The sequence below is a fragment of the Phaseolus vulgaris genome, chromosome 1 (assembly GCF_000499845.2).
Source record: "Phaseolus vulgaris cultivar G19833 chromosome 1, P. vulgaris v2.0, whole genome shotgun sequence".
NCBI lineage: Eukaryota > Viridiplantae > Streptophyta > Magnoliopsida > Fabales > Fabaceae > Phaseolus > Phaseolus vulgaris.
The window spans coordinates 4,100,637-4,112,772 of NC_023759.2; positions in this window are offsets into that span (position 1 = coordinate 4,100,637).

The following is a 12,136-nucleotide window of genomic DNA, read 5'->3' on the forward strand; positions in this document are numbered from 1 at the left end:
ACCTTTGGTCCTCCCTGATTTTTCTTCAAAAAAAATAAAATTGTGTAAATATCCTTTTAGAAATTGATTGAGCTTTACTCCTTCCTAAAAGCTATAATCTGTGAACTATTTTTTCAATTACGCTAATCTCACCGAGAGGAAAAAAACTTTTTTGTTGTTGGTGCAAAACCCAGATTAACCCCAAATTATATATTTTTGGTTATTTTGGTGTAAGATTTGCTTCTTTAGAGTAAGATTAAATTAAGTTGATACAACATAATTTTAAGTATTGAAGCTTAATGAAGCTAATTGGAATTTTGTACGAGACATACATTTAAAAGTGTCTTTAGTGGGATTGAAGTTAAGTGATGTGTTCAATTCACAATAGCTAGTGATAGAACAAGAGAAAGTGTTATCATCCGTTATCATCCAATATCATAAAGTTGAGAAAGTGACAACATTAAAATTCACAAAAGCAAAAGTATGGTTGAAATTTATTGTGATGAACATCCATGGTGGCTAGAGTTGAAGAAATTTGAAATTTTAAAATAAGATAAATTGATGAGAAACATAAATTTTTCAATTTCAAATGTTTGTTATATTTTTTAAATTTAAGATATTATCTAAAATTTAAAATGTTGTTTATGTTTAAAATGTATTATATTTATTTTATAATTTTACTTTACTTTTCAAAAATTATGATGTAAGGTGATGTAATCCCTATGAGTTGGGATGATTTATTAAATCTCGAAGAATTTCAATCCAAGAATTAAAGCAAATTCATAGGAAAGAAAAAAAAAACAAAAACATATATAAAAAAAACACCACTTTTAAAAGAAAATGATAAATACATTATTAGTTTACCACTTAAGATTTGATATTAATTTAAGAGTAATAACTCTAAAAAGGACACTTAAAACTCACAAAATCTCTAACTTCATTAATCTCAAGTAGCTTTTACATGGGGAAGACACTAATATAAGAAGTTTATTGTTAAAGCTAAACCACTCTATCAGGGGCTAGTAAGAACAATATGGTTCTTATGTACTAACTATTATAGTGAGAAAGTTGCAATTTCATAATTAAGATAGGTAATTAAATGTATTAATTATAGAATATGGTAGAATGCTAAAATCTTTAAGAAGAATTTAAAAAAAAATATTATAATAATATTAAGATATTCTATGAGAGTATGCTATATATATTTAAAAAAAATTAAAAGAATACTTAATTCCAACCTTTTTTTTAAATATTTTTTCTAAATTATTTTCTTCTATCTTATTTTAACTCTTTTCGTATTTTCCTTATTATCCTAACATGACCTTTCTCTATTTCTAACTTGGAGATTTTTAAGATGGAAATTTTTAAAAGATCATAATAAAAGGCTTCTCAAATTTATTTAAAAAATCAAAATGAAAGACTTTTTCAATTTCATCTAAGATACATGAAATAAATTTAATTATTACTTGATATGGTATTAATTATATATATATAATTAATACCATATCAAGTAATAATGGTAGTAATTAATTTGTGACCTTAGGAAGAGGTGAAAGGGTTATTGTGGAGTGTTGAGTTGTCCTGATTGCAGACAAGACTTTTGATTGTTCACTTGGTGATAATGCAGAGATAGAGATGGTGATGGTATGGCATGGCATGGCATGGCATGAGGAATCTAAGACAAGTGGGAAATTGCAAGTTGCAAAGTGACAATTAACATTTTGAATGGGGCTGTGCCAAGTGACTTTCACAGCACCGACATGTTACTGTCTATCTTCTTTTTCAAACCATTTTTTATCAATTTTATATTACTCTATTACTTTCTTAATTCTAATTCAAGAACATGCATTCAAAAGAGACTAGACAACACTGTGACCCACATCAGTTTTCTGTGGGTCTCAATAATCATACTTTTTCATCTATAATGTAATCATATCTCTCACATATTATATCTAAACACACACCACTTATAACTAATCTTTTTTTAGTTATAACTCTTTAAAAAATTACTTTTAAGTAATTGATATGCAAGAAAAAAAGAAAAACTTAAATGAAATGTTTAGTATGTTAATGTTATTGACAGTCAATAACAACAAGCCTGTAATATTATTGTATTTAGGTTTTATCAAAAGATTTACAATAACATTATAACATTTTATTTTTAAAGTTATTGTTTTTTAGTTCTCTATCTAGAAAGAAATAGTTTATAATCAAGATTTTCTTATATTATTTTAAATGGTTTTTTGAGTTATATTTTAAAATTTGAGTAGATGTTTCTAAAAATACTTCAATACTTAAAAAAATAGTAATTAATAAATAAAATATTTTAAGTTCATTATATCTATAATCACATTAATAGGTCTTTATTTGGATGGATCTTGATTGGATGTCCTCATTGTTTTATTGTGTAATTAATGACATATCTATGTTATGTTGAGATCTTTACTATTGTTAAGATTATCTTAACACCTTGAGGTACACTTGTTCTTCAAACTTCAGAAGGCATAGTTTAAAGAGTCTAGGATTGTGAAGTTGCACTTATGTGAGGGTTAGTGGGATGTTGACTTTAGTGGGGACTTGTTATCAATGTATCTCAAATATTTTTTCGTTTGCTTGGGTTTTTGGTGTGGTGTTGAGGTGATGTTTGAAAAGTCTTATTTTAGCTCATGAATTTTAGGGTGAATTTATTATGTCGTGTAAACATTTCGTGGTGGGAAGGAGAATCATTTCAATTGAAACATTTGGATTCAAAATTGACAAGACAAAAATGTACTATGTCTCTTGTTATTCTCTAGTCAACATGGACTAAGAAGGGAACTTAATGGCAAGGTGTGGTATGAACACTAAAACGTCGAGGTTGTTTAAGGAGAGTTTGTTGAGTACTATGTTATAAGAAATGTTGGCATTGATGATAGGATAACATACTTTGATAATTGTATTCATTACCTTTTTGAAGGGTTGTTATGGATTTCTACCTTAATGTCCTTTTCTAAGAAGGAGATTTTTCCTTCTCTCCTCTTTGTGGTGATTGTCTTTCTTTTTGTTACCCTAATGACCTCAGTCATTGTTCCTTTTTATATATCTTTGGAAATGTACAACTTTTATAAACTCTTCAATCTTATCCTTCCAAATAAGACATTATTTTGTTTCATGGCCTTAATTGTAATGGAATCGATAATGATGACTTGTGTCCACATTTGGAGAGGTCAAAACCTTTCTAGATATGGTCAATAATTCTCTTATTAAAGTTTCTTCAAAGATGCTTGCTCAAGGGGGCAATCAAAGAAGAGTAGTTCACACATATTAAAACATAGAGGTCATGATTTCTCGGTGCAACTAGGGGTTTGTGGTTGTGATCTTTTATGTACGTTTTCTTTTAATCTAATGTTGTGTGAGGCCTGACTTTATTGCAAAAACCCTTGAGTTCCTCAATTGCATGAATTTTGTTGTTCAACGCCTTAACTCAACTAAGTCAAATACGAGCTTCTTACAAAGGTTGTCAGCAAAAAGGTTTGGCATGGGTGTCTTTACCATGTGTTGTAAGGAGATTTTAAGGTTGAGGTTTCTTATGTTAAATGTCACCTTGTTGAAAAATTCCATGAACATATGCAATGAATCCTCTTTATGTTCACCAATGTGATAATGGTGAGATGGTAGGATTAACTTATGGTGAATTGTTTGTCGAACCATGTAACCAGTGTGTCAAAAAAATCTATTGAATATGATGATAGTCTTGTTAAGTAGCTCAAAGAGACTTCTTTAAGAGAGGTCGAAAGAATTGGTAGAGGATAAAGTCATTTGTTGTGTAAAGGCTTATTTATGTGGCATATATGTCATATTGGTATATTATAATTTTTTTCTAAGTTTGAGTGACAAATGTCTCCATGATTTACAAATCTAATAAAGTTAAATCAAATCAATAAAGTGATTTTTTTTATTATTAAGTAATAAAATCTAAGTTTAACTAAATCTCACAAAATTGACTTAGTAAGGTGGGCTTTGTCTCCACTTATATATTATAAATTGATATTATCTTTAGACAATATGGGATCTCCAATACACACCCTCATGTCAAGAACATTGTGCGCTCACACTGAGGACATTGAGCATGAGAATCGAGGGAGGTTTCATAGCAGTGGCATGATAGGCCCAAATCTCAACAAGGATGGACTTTGAATAACTTTGATACGTTATTAAGAAGTGAGTTTAACCTGAACTCATCCTTATAAAATTGGTTTTTAAGATAAGGATTGTCCTTACATATATACTGTAAATTGGTCTTATCTCAAGTTGATGTGCAATCTCCAACACACTTCCTCGTTGAGGTATGGACGTCTCGTGTGTGGGACAATATATTTATGGGTGATTCAATAGAGGCCTGAAAGAGAGTGACATGATAGGCTTAACAAACCTTGTTAGATAAGTTATGATACCATATTAAGGTAGTAAAGTTTAAGTCTAACTCAACCTCATAAAGTTGACTCAATAAGGTGAAATTTTGATGGATGAAAATTTTGTAATTTGGATTGAGTTTGTCCAAAAAAAAATAAAAGTTCTAAAGGAATTAGGGTGTGAGGTACTAGAGCACACAAATTCTTAGATACTTTAGATTATCTTCAAATAGAGAATTTAGATCCATCAATATAAAATATTGATGTTTCATATGCATGTGACTTATCAAAATCATATGAAAGAAAATATACCAAAGGAATTACCAGATAGATAAGTATGATTTAAATTAAAAAAATTAAAATTAAAATTAATTAGATTGATTTGAATTTAATTTTTCTTTAAAAATAATACAATAGACTTTTAGTAGCACTACAAGAAAATCATCAAATAGAAACCAATTTTTAGAGACCAAAATAATTTGTTGCAATAATAACTAAATTAGAGACCATTTTAGAAACTAAAAAAATGGTTTCTAAATTAGTTTCTATTATTGTTAAATAGTTTCTAAATTGGTATCTAATTAGCTACCAAGATTGTAACTACCAATTATTTAGATTCTAAATTTGGTAGAAAAAATTTTGGTTGCAAATTAGATACCAATTTAGAAACCATTTAACAATAATAGAAACTAATTTAGAAACCAAAAATTTATTTAGTTCCTAAAATGGTCTCTAATTAAGTCACTATAGCAATTAACTATTTTTTGTCTCTAAAATTAGTTTTTATTTCATGACTTTCTTGTAGTGTAGTATTACAAGAAAATGTACTTTAAAAGGGTAAAGGTGAGTTAATTGTTAGAATACTTGAATTAAAAGAAATTCAAGAATAAAGATGAAAAGCAAGAATGTATGCAAGATAGAAATTACTTTGAGAGTTTCTTTATAAAGATACATAGAAACTTTTTTTCAATAGAAAAACTCACATAAATCCTTCAGCTTTGAAATTATACGCTTACATAGTAAAATAATTTTCAATATCATAAAGTACTATATAGTTTGAGAAATAATAAGTAGGTGGATAAATTGAGAAGTTCATCTCATTTAAAAGTTTGATTTGGAAAACTTGTATTTCAAACGGATAAAATAAGTTAGAATTACATATTAAATTATCTCTTTTAATTTTTTTATTTAGCTTCCATAAATATATAAATAAGCGAAATAGTTGACTTGAATCAAACGAATTATTTTTGGTTTTGTAATATTTTGGATTTCATCATTCTTTTGTCAGTTGGATTAGTTTAATTCTTCGATCTACTATGCTTTCTATTAGAATAAATGAAAGTTTTGTTTGTCTTTTTTCTTGTACTAGAGGTGAAACAAGGTGATCTTTTTCTCCCTTGTTTTTCTGTCTTGCGGAGGAGGTTCTAAGGAGAGACATTTTTAAGCTTCTGAATGATAAGAAGATTCTGCATATGACTAGTCCTAAATGTTATATCACTCTTTCTCACATTTTATATTTTGATGATATATTTATTTTCTGTAATGCAGATAATAAGTCTCTTAAAAAATTGAGTATTTCAAAAATATGGTGATTTTCTTTATCAGTATGTTAACAATTCTAAAAGTAGTTTTTCCACCATGGATAATTTTTCAAGATTCATTACAAAAATTCAACATCATCTTTCTTGCAGTCATGGCCTTTTACCTTTTAACTATTTAGGGGTTCTTTTTGTTGGTGCTCCCAAGCAAAGGTTTCTTCAACCTTTGGTTGATAAAGTCAAATTGAAGTTTGCGTCTTGGAAAGGGAAATCTCTTAGCATGATGGGTCGGATCCAGTTTGTTAATATTGTGGTTACTGGTTTCCTTACTTATAGTTTTAATGTGTACAAATGGTTTGCTTCTATTCTTAAGCAAGGTATAACTATAGTAAATTAGGCTAAGATTTGTTCTCCTATTGAAAATGAAGAATTGAAGATTAATAATCTCCAGTACGAAAATAATGTTTATCTTCTCAAGCTTACTTGGAACTTTGCTTATAGTAATAAGCCTTGGTCTCTTCTCCTGAAAGCCAAAGTTCTTAAATCTAAGTACCAACTTAGATTGGCTTATAGATCCTCTTTTATTTGGCCTGGGATTAAACAGTTTTATGAAACTATTATTGAATATACTTCTTGGACTGTTGGTATAGGTATTGTTATTAATTTTTGGATTGATGAATGGTGTTTTTCTACTTGTTTATCAAACATTGCAGGGATGCCCGATGGTTTTAGAACTCTGTTGAATACAGTTTCCCATTTCTGGAATGGTCGTGATTGGATTATTCCCTTAACTTTACAACAAGTGAATCATTTTTTTCAACATATCATGATTACACATAACATGCTTCTCCTAATTGGATTCTAGAAGACTCTGGTCATTTCACTCTTAAATCTGCTAGGAAATTTTTCTTGAATACAGGAGTTCCCTGTGGTTGGGGAAAGATCATTTGGTCTCAATACATTCCTCCTTCCAAAACTCTGGTGTTTTGGAAAGTTTTTCATGAGCAGCTCCCTACGGATCAACATATTCAACATAAAGGTTTGCATATATGTTCTATGTGTACACTTAGTGAAAAGCAGGAAGAATCTATTCAGCATTTATTTTTTGAATGACCTACTGCTTTGCATATTTGGAATTAGGTTCAGAAATTTTTTCTTAATTCTCATTTCGCTAATGTGGATGATCTCCTTTCTTTTATTAAGAGTGATGGTAATCCTTTGGTTAATTTGATTAAACTAGTTGTGATTATCTTCTCTATTTGGATGATATGGTGTATGAGAAATTATGTTAGATTTTCGGTTAAGATTGATCTTTCCAGGGCCATTTCCACCATTAACGATTTCACTTGCCTAGTGGGTAATTCGTTTAAAAGCTCTATGATAAATTATATGTTCGACTTCAAGGTGCTTAAGTTCTTTGATATTAATACTTGGAGTGGCAAAGTTCTTCATCCTCTTCCTATTAGATGAGAGTTTTCTTCACCAATTGGGTTAAAATTAATACTGATGATGTTGTTAGGGGTTCTCCTGATTTTGCTGCTTGTGATGGTATTTTCCGTGAGAGTATGAGGGAGTTTATTGGTGGTTTATCTGCTTTTCTTGATATTCATATTACTTTGGTTGTTGAGTTTTATGGAGTTATACATGTTATTGAAGAAGCTAAAAAGATGTGTCTTACTAGTTTATGGCTTGAATTTGATTATGTCTTTGTTTGTGTTGCATGTACTGCTAGGATTATAGTTCTTTGGATTCTTCGTAATATGTGGAAAACTTGTCTTTATTACTGTGGAAAAATCAGGTTTAAAAATTTCTCACATTTTTTATGAAAGGAATGCATGTGCTGAGAAGTTTGCTAACTTAAGATTTATTCATAGAAAACAATTTCATTGGTATAATAGGCTTCTATCTAACCTTTTCTTAGAATTCTTTATTAGGTATAAATCCGTTTTTCTTAGGTTTCTTTATATATGGGTTTTGGTCTAGTTCTCATATTTGCTTGTATTTCTTTTTTTTTCTTTTTTTTCTTTTTTTTAATACTATTTTTTTCACGTGGTGGCAAATGAGTGTTGATATTTGAGGTGTTAAGTTTTACCGTGATACTTGACATGAGGGCTTTTATAAATAGTTATTCAAAAAATAAATAGTTATTCAGTTTAAAAAATATTATTTTTTTCATTTCTTAACTTAGCTTCTATATTTAACTAAATTATACCAACTTAAAATTTCTCAAATTAAATGATTTTTTAGATTGGTTACTTTAAGTTACTTTTCTGTCTGAAGCACTATAGTCCAAAATGTCTGGACTACCCTGCAAATTCTCCTAAATACAGGGGTGATGAATAAAATAAATAACTTAACTAAAGTCACAGATATTTTGAATGAGATAAAAATATTTAAAAATTTGGTATGACATGTGATGAAAGATAAAGTAAAGGATAAAAGAAATAGGTAAATTAATATGGAACCAATCATTGTCTCTGGACCAATCCAAATGTTTCATGAGTGGATGGGTGAGTCACTTCACAATCGAAGGGTGGAGGAGGCTTCTCCCGACATGAACGGTTAAGATTTGTTTGGGTATGTGAAACAGTTGAAATATCCCAAAATGATCTTTAATCAAGGGCCACATATGTGTGTGTGTGATTGGACACTCTGTCTGTCTGCACAAAAGGCGCACACAATCACAGATTCTCGTTTTTTCTCCATACATACCTATCTCTACCACGCCAACTATCATTTGACTCACATATAGTATAATTATTATTTTCTAATAAATATTAGATGATGGTTTAATTAAAATGAAAAGGCTTTTGGTGAAATTTGAAAATTTATTCTTTTGTTTATATTTTTTGTTTATATTTTTCTTTGTATGTGTTGGTGGTAATATCACTCCTTTTCCGTTTAATATTTTATATAAAACATATCATATTACTATATGAGATTTTTGCATGTTCTCTTGTTTTTTTCTTCAATCTCTCGATATAGGATTATTTATTAGTTTGGATTGAGCCAAGAGTCGAGCCTTGAGTCAAGATCCAAACACTCCTCCATCCAAGTTCGTCAAAAGGTTTTGTAAACTTAAACTTGACGTCTTTTATATTTTTCCAATACCTTTCTGCATATTTCAAAAATTTTAGTTATTAACAAAAACAAAATTACTATTCGTCACATAAGCATCCGTGCCATGTCACAGTTGTCAAGAGGGAGTGTTTTTGTTTGCAGTTTTCAAAGTAACATTTTTTTGTCATTTTAGATCAAAATAACCACTTAAAAACTTAATTTTAAGTATAATTACTAAAAAGAATTATAATAATAACAAAATAATGAATGTTATATACTTAATAAAATTTTATTATAATCATTAAAAAAAATATTAAATAAAAACTAATTTTAGAAAAAAAAATAAGGTTGTTAAAACCTAGATAACTAATTAGATACTAATTTAGAAACTATTTATTAACTAATTTAGATATCAATAATTATTTTAATCTCTGAAATAGTATCTAATTTAGTCAATATATCAATTAATTATTTTTTTCTATAATTAATTTTTATTTAATAATTTTCTAGTAGTAAATATTATAATTGAATAAAAAAAATTAAATGGTTTTATATTTTAAAATATTTCAAAAGGTATAATATGTTGATTTTATAAAGAAATTTAAAATTATTTTAGGTTAATACAAAAATAATCATATTAATTCACCATCTTTGATAAACATATATACATAATAAGAACTATTTATAAGAGAGAACGAACACATCTAATTCTTGTACTGGTACTTTTTGGAGATTATTCAATATTGAATGATTTTATGTCGCATTTATATAAATAAAAATCAGAAAAATATATATATTTTTAAAATATACTATAATTTTAATAATTTTGTCACTTTGGTATTATTGTTCAATTTTAACAAAATTAAATACGTATAATCATCATAAAGAAATTTATAATTTGAAGATTAATCGAGACTGATAATTGTGATTGGTGAAAAGTTTTCATCAAAAGAAAAAAAAAGTGTAAGTATGGAAAAGTAAATCTCTATAAAGGATTTATCCAAAAAATATATTGAAAGTGATGTTTTTTTATTTATTATTAATCAATGAAGGTGTAGGTATCACACAAGAACCTAGGAACACACAATGGACATGTTGTTATGCAAAAAGTCACAAAGTAAACCTTTAAATAAAACATAATGTAGGCTTTTATGCAAATAATATAAACTGTTCAAGAAAATTGTCTATATATAGATTTTTTTATCCATGGTTAAAAGTTACAAAAGTTATATATGAAAACTCTGCAATGTCAAATTAGAATGGGATAAGAGTGATTGTGTTCTTTATCACCGATATTTTTTTATTTCTTATGCAAATTTATCTTTTATCTATGATAATTTATTTATTTTGTTATTTATTTCATAAAATATAAGGACATAGAAAATAGTTTTATAGTAAAAATCGTATAATTGAGATGACACTTGAATATTTCATTATTAAGATGAAAATTGAATATAAATAGAAAAATGGATGTGAGGTGCCGTGGTTATCAATTTTAAATCTTCTTGCAGGATTGTTTGTTTTTATTAAAGTGGTTAAATGATTGAAATTAAATGTGAAAGGATTGATTTTGTTAATTTTGTATGATATATGTTGATTTTTATCTAAATAAGTTATTGAATATTTTTTGTTTGAGATTGAAAGTGTTCAATGGTACTATGAATTGATTTGAATTGTATTATGATTCATTTGAAGTGTAAGATTTGTAAGTATTGGTTGTTTGAGTTTTGAGGTTGAAATTGGTTTAGAACTCATGAATAGTTGAATATATAGGTTAGCATAATCACAATGAGAGTATATGTCTACAATTATGAGCAAAGTGATGTTATTTTAATATGATAGGATTTAAGAAATACAAGTTTGAATATGAATTTTTGGTGAAAATATCAAGGAAATCAGTTTTATGTACTTAATCTACATTTTTTTTTCTCAAGCGTAAGATCTTCGTTCAAGCTAAATTAAGAGAGTGAATTTTGGGTTGCTCTCAGACCTATTTTTGCTCAAGCGAGAAAAATCTCGCTCAAGCAGAAATACGGTGAAATATGGTGTGCTCTCGGGTCCATTTTTTCTTAAGCGAGAGGGATTCTCATTCAAGCGAAAATAGGATGAATTTTGAGGTGCTCTTAGGTTAATTTTCGCTCAAGGGACAAAAATTTTGCTCAAGCTAAAAAAAACTTGTAACCTTTAGTGTTTTGGCTGGTAGGGTCTTTGTACATTGTGATAATGCTACACAACATTTTGAACAAATAAGCTTTATGGACCTAAACTGCTTGGGAAATAGTGTTTGGAGATGTATGTGGATAGCCATCATTTGGGAAATTTGGAATCATATAAATAGGATAATTTTTAATGATGTAGTAGTGGATCCTATTGAAGTTTTTGTTGTGGCCCAAGTAAAGGTGTGACATGGGTATCTTATAAATTTTCAAAGTCAAATTTCTCTTATTCTGATTGGTGTATTAATGTATATGCATGTTTGAAATCTTTACATTAATGATTAACGTGTTTTTTTCTTCTCTTTCTGTGATTCATTTCTGGTTTGGATGAAAGGACAATTTGTTGGGTATACATATAATCATTGTTGTTGCGTGGAAGCTTTTATTGGTTTATGTTTTGGTAGATATAGTATGTTGTATAAGTGCAATTTTTTATTTATTAAGGATTAGGCTGCTTAGTTTTATATATGTGTAGAATCTGACTATGTTTTGGCTAATGTATTTTTATGACAACCTCATCTTTTTTTGATTGAAGGTTATTTTTTGTACATGAATTGAAGTATCCCTAGTGTTCCTATTTATATGATTTTTTTATTGTTGATTAAAAAAACTTATAAGCTTTAGTTTTTGCTTTTAAAATATTGATGTATTATTGTTTATTGTTTTTATTAAATTGATGTGAAATTTTAATTATTTATTTAATTGAAAATCCTTTAGTTTATGTGTTCATGTGATTTTTAGATAAATTTTGGTTTGTTTGATTTCTAAGTTTTGGTATGATTTAATGGTTTGCTTATGTGTAATATGAGATATGAAATATAAAAATGTGATCGAGATATAGTATTTTTTGGAAAAGAAATATCGTGTTGAGATTGTTAAGATATGCATTAATTAGGGATTCGTCTAGAAAGAGGTATCGTGACTCTATTAATATAATAAAATCACATAGATG